This window comes from Dioscorea cayenensis, chromosome 9 (genome assembly GCF_009730915.1).
Source record: "Dioscorea cayenensis subsp. rotundata cultivar TDr96_F1 chromosome 9, TDr96_F1_v2_PseudoChromosome.rev07_lg8_w22 25.fasta, whole genome shotgun sequence".
In the NCBI taxonomy this organism is placed as follows: domain Eukaryota; kingdom Viridiplantae; phylum Streptophyta; class Magnoliopsida; order Dioscoreales; family Dioscoreaceae; genus Dioscorea; species Dioscorea cayenensis.
Genome location: NC_052479.1, coordinates 26,342,110 through 26,347,904, shown reverse-complemented (window position 1 = coordinate 26,347,904; position 5,795 = coordinate 26,342,110). Strand labels below are relative to the sequence as shown.

The following is a 5,795-nucleotide window of genomic DNA, read 5'->3' as shown; positions in this document are numbered from 1 at the left end:
CATAATATCCGGTAAGCTCTCTGCGGGGTCAAGGCGCCAGGATAATCCGTTGGTAACTGAGAGTACTCCTCAGTATCTGTGAATGCCTCCTCGTACAAGCCAAGCAAGATGGAAAAGCGGGTGGCCGCTCAAGCAATGGTGGTGTCCAGACTACTGCAGGCGAGATGGCATCTACACTATCGAGCTCGCGTATGATGCAGTCGAACTCAATTGTAGATAGAACCTCTAGTGCAAGCTCTCGGATGGCTGGCCCTCGAACCATCAACAACTGCCTCCAACCACCCCTAGAGACAAGATACTCAATCTCTGCAGTAAACTCATCTCTCTGCTGCGGATCTACGCAATACTACTCGTATCCGGGAGGCGAGTGCATCCCGAGGCCCGAAGTCTTGACAAATGCTCATAGCGGACTTGATGCTCGGCAAAAGCAAATCGAGATGCCCTCGGGGCTCGGGAGGCGACTCACGCGGCCTCTTATCGAGCTTGCTTCTTTGAGCGGTGAGCCATAATCCGCAAAATTTTTGAAAGAACCCGATCAAACAAAAGCTGAAGAAACAATGATCGCGAAATCCACGGCCGTGTGGAATTTCCCTTACACCCTATGAGGGATCACGGGACGTGAAAACCGCATGCCAGCGCCTACACTCTAGAATCATCTTCTAAACTCTTTCTAAACATGAATAATTGTTGAATCATAGAAAGCGAAGCATTATTGGCTAAATTCATCAATGAAAAACCGTGAATCGTCGAAGATAATCCAAAAATAGGGCTTCTGACGAGTTGAGAAGAAGAAACTTGAAATCGGTCGAGCAAACATCACAAAATTTGCACTAAAAGCGGTCGCTAGAGGGTCGAGGAAGAAGAAAAAAAGTGTTCTCAGAGCGAGTGTGGTTGTGAGGATAAAAAAAACTGAAAGGATTTTAAAGAAAACCCATGGCTCTTGAGTTTCTGTATATCCACACGGGCGTGTGGAAATTACCCACGCCTGTGTGACTCCACGAGAGAGCTTCACAGGGGCGTACGCACGCCCTTGTGCGCTCTCAGCATAACGCTCTGAACAGAACCACTCGGCCGTGCGTAAATTACCCACGCCCGTGCGCCCGACCCACAGGGGCAGCCACACGCCCCTGTGCGCTCTCTGTTCAACCGAGAGAATTCTCTAAGTGTTCCACACACCCGTGCGGAAAATCCGCACGACCGTGGACAATCATAGGCTCCACTCATAGGGGCATTCACATGCCCCTGTGCGCTCTCGGGATAGAGAAGGGATTGTATGTAGAAACCCACACGGGCGTGTGGAAAATATGCACGCCCGTGTGTATATCACTGCTTGTTGCCCTACGAGGGCGAGTTCACGTCCACGTGTGCTCTCGGGAAAATGTGCTAAGTTTACGGGGACTACGCACTCCCGTGTGGAAATTCCGCTTGCGACGTGCGATGTCGCGAGGGTCGCTCACAGGGGCAAGTTCACGCCCTGTGTGCTCTCGGGATGAGCTCGTAATACAATCGCATGGGCATGTGAAAATTCCACACTCCCGTGTGTTCTTTCTGGATGACTTGAAAAAAACTCTGCGAGCTCTGCGAGAAATTTTTGAACATGTTACACATTCGAGCACTGCCCTTTTTTATGCAACAAATACCCGGTGAAAAAAACAATAGAAACAAGCTCAAACAACCAAATCTTCGCGAATCCTCATTGAAAACACTACGATGATACAAATCCACCAAGATGAATACTGACACAACTAGTTAAAAAAATGAAATCACGAACACTCAACAAGTTATTCATGCGAAACTAACTACAAAAAACAGTAAAACTTGGGTTGCTTCCCAAGAAGCGCTTAATTCGTCACTAAACTTGGCGTACCTTGTCTTACCTCATGGGGGTTCGTAGATGAAGGTTGCCCTCATACCCATGGCTTGGAAGCATGATGAGCAAAGTCTCTTGAGAGTAGAGGATGAATTGTCGGGTTTGGGACCACCTAGTAATGGTTCATGGAACTCACTCGGCTTGGGCATACCTCCAACAGTCGTGGAGTGTTTCCGGTGGCGTCTCCTTGCCCTCTTCATTTTTTAGATCACCTTCTTCAGGATCCCCAGGGTAGATGGTACTTCTTCGTTCGAACCAAGTATCATTACTTCTTCAATCTGCTCCTCTTGGTCGAACAAACCCTCATACGAGTTAGGATTAAACATTTCTTGCACATATTCATCAATAATCTCATCAATAGTGTGTAGAAAATATAATGTGTCATCAAAGTCAAGAGAATGCCGCATGGCTTTAGCGAGGCGGTATGTGAGCTTGTCATCTCCAACTCTCAACGTTAGCTCCCCGCCATCCATGTCAATCAAATCTTTGGAAGTTCAAAAGAATGGCCTCCCAAGTATCAATGGTACATCCGCATCCTCATCGACGTCTAGCACCACAAAGTCAGCGGAAATATATACTTGTCCACCTTGACAAGCACATCTTCGATGATGCCCCTCGGATGTCGTACCCAGTTCGGTCCGCCAATTGTAAAGTCATCCAGAGTGGGCCTAGGTTCTCCCAAACCTAGCTTCGAAAAAGGTGTATGGCATGACATTAATGCTTGCCCACTGAATACGCCAATGCCAACTCTTCACCTAGATTGCCAATGTTACACGGGATGATGAAGCTCCCCGGGTCTTTCTTCTTGTTCGGCATGTTCTTTTGCAAAACCGCCGAGCAAGATGCATCAAGGATCACGGAAGCACTCTCCTCTAACTTCCTCTTATTGGTCAACAAATCTTTCAAGAATTTAGCATATTTGGGCATTTGAGCCAATGCCTCAACAAAAGGGATGTTGATGTGGAGTTGCTTTAATAGACTTAGGAACTTCTTGTATTGCTCATCCGCTTGGTTATTCTTCAATCTTGAGGGATAAGGAATTCTTGGCTTGAAGGGTGGAGGTTCCACTTCCTTCTCTTTGCTTGGTCCTTCTCTAACCTCTATGACCTCGGGTGCATGTACATTGGGCTTCTCACTCGGGAGCTTGCCTTCAACCTCGCGACCACTTCGCAAAGTGATCGCTTTTAATTGCTCTCTAGGATTCATCTCTGTATTGCTCGGTAGGCTCCCTTGTGATCGTTCCGCTAGAGACTTCGCAATTTGTCCAACTTGGTTATCAAGATTGTGCAAGGACGAAGTGTGATTGCGAAGTGTTGCCTCAACTGATTCAAACCTTGAATTCGAAGATTGCACAAATCTGGTCAAGGCCTTCTCTAAGTCATTCATGCGGGTCTCCAAGCCACTAACTCTGTTCTCGACATTTGGGGCTTGTTGTTGTTGGAAACCCGGTGGCCCCATGGCCTTCTGTGGAGCTTGGTTGCTCCATGAAAAATTGGGATGATTCTTCCAACCCGAATTGTAGGTGTTGCTATACGGATTCCCTTGGTTCCTCATTGCATTACCCACAAAATCAACGTTCTCAACTGAAGATACATCACCAATGGAGATCGGGCAATCGGAGGAAGCATGTCTTCCTCCACATCCGTTACATGTTGTCACGGCCACCACTCTATTCGAAGCTATAACATCTAGCTTCTTACCCAATGCTTCAACTTGAGCCGCCAATGACGTTACCGCATCTATCTCATGGAGTCCGGCCACTTTCTTCTTCTCCCTTGCATTCCATTGGTAGCTATTTAGACCCATTTCTTCAATAAGTTGTCGGCATGCCTCGGGGGTCTTGCTACCTAAGGTACCTCCTGCTGCCGCATCCAAAAGTTGCCTTGTACTTGGATTCAAACCGTTGCAAAAGGTTTGGATAATCATCCACTCGGGGAATCCGTGTTGTGGGCATTTGCGCAGGAGCTCCTTCAACCTTTCCCACGTCTCAAATAGAGACTCCAATTCTGACTGTACAAAGGATGAGATCTCATTCCTTAGCTTTGCAGATTTTCTGGGAGGGAAATAGCGTCCAAGAAAAGCTTCTACCATCTCCTCCCATGTGGTGATCTAGGCTTTAGGTAATGAGTGTAGCCATTGCTTTGCTCTCCCCTTTAGGGAAATGGGAAGGCTCTCAACTTGATGGCATCATCCATCACTCCATTGATCTTGAGCATATCACACACCTCAAAAATGTTCTCTATGTGACTGTTTGGATCCTTATCGGCCAAACCATTGAACAGTGCGGATTGCTGTAGCATGTGGATGAATGCCGGCTTTAGCTCAAAGTTCTGAGCAGTAATAGGGGGACGCACAATGCTCGATTGTGTCCCCAAAACTGAAGGTCTAGCATAATCATAGAGTGTCCTCTGCTGCTCATTCTGTTCTGTCATATTGCCTGAACCTTCAACTTCCAAATCAGCTAGATTAGACGGTTCTCCCACAGTTTCTTTCCCTTTTCTTCTAAGTGTTCTTTCAAGCTCGGGATCTCCTTCAATCAATATTGAGGGGTTCCCTCGGGTCATCAACCTGAAGCTGCACAAAAGAAAGAAAACAAATCAGAACGATGATAGAAAAGAAGATGTGAAATAGAATCAATGGATGAATAGCTAAGAAAACAAAAGTGCAAAGCATCTCTCATACCTACTCCCCGGCAACGGCACCAAAACCTTGACAGGTGCTCCGCAAGTTCACGGAGTTGTCAAAGTAATAATCCCCAGGTGAGTGGGGGTATCGTATCCACAGGGAGTAGGGAGTAAAAATACTTAGATTGTTTCTTAGCTAGGTGAAAGATGGAATAGTGATTTGTGTGTCAAAAGATGTGAAATAACAAAAGATGAAATAAATAAGAGAGAAAGTGTGGGAAAGGAGAAAGTAAGGCAATCGATATAAATGGGGTACCCGGATATTGTTCCCCCTAGGACAATAGTTTCAAGTGCAAGAATCCTCTATTATGCTTCCTAACTAATGCAATTGTGAGTCGTGGACATCCCTCAATACATGATCCCAAATTTAAGGTCAACCATGCCTAATTCTATACATGTCCCGAAGGAGAAATCGAACAATCTCAACACCTCACACTCGTATAGAATTGCAATGACCTCTAGGGATTCCAAGTGATAAATCTCTTCCATGTATAGACCTAACCCTTTGGTCCAGGCGGAAGGTCCCTAGCCACAATTAAGCCCTAGATGCTAAGATCACCTCAACGCTTCACTCCATTGCACTCGCAACTAGGCCCCAGTGGAGGATCATCCCTTAGCCCATTCACTCTATTGTGGCCGCAAAGAACTCGAGGAATAGAGGTAGAATCTATCACACCGGAGGAGAAAGGGGACGATCCTGTACCTCTCGACTCACCCACTCAACCCTCTCCAATCAAGGTTCGTCTAACCCTCATGGTGTGTCACTCACTCACAAGGATTACCGGGTGAACTCTCAACCCTAGTGTCACTCTAAGGGAGTATTCAACAACAAGCATTCAAGATTGGAACTCACAAACACATCAATTAATTGAAAGCATAATAAAGAAATTCAAAGAAACTAATACATCCTAGGGTTCACAAATACCCAAATACCCACTAGGGGTTTAGCTCTCCATGGAGTTTAATACAAAAGATAATGAAATCAACTGCAAAGATAAACAATCCATAAGTCTTGACCATGCCCATGGACCTCATGGACCTCATTGTTTCTAACTCGAGAGGGACTGGTATTGACGTCTTGACAGCTCCTCGAAATGTATCTCGTAAACCCATCCCACGAATAAGTCTAGTGATGTATGGACTTGAGAAAATGACACTAAGACTGGGATAATGCCCCTGATGCCTCAAATACTCCGCTAAAATATGTCCCCAGGATGAGATCGGCTCGTTTTCGCACCATG

At 46.1% G+C, this 5,795-nt stretch overlaps 1 non-coding gene across 1 annotated transcript; it reads left to right on the top strand.

Annotated features, from left to right (window-relative positions):
- Positions 1-3,806: 3,806 nt before the first annotated feature.
- On the top strand, positions 3,807-3,913 carry LOC120269574. The gene has a single exon (XR_005539223.1). It is a non-coding gene; the product is annotated as a small nucleolar RNA R71 (small nucleolar RNA).
- The last annotated feature ends 1,882 nt before the right edge of the window (positions 3,914-5,795 follow it).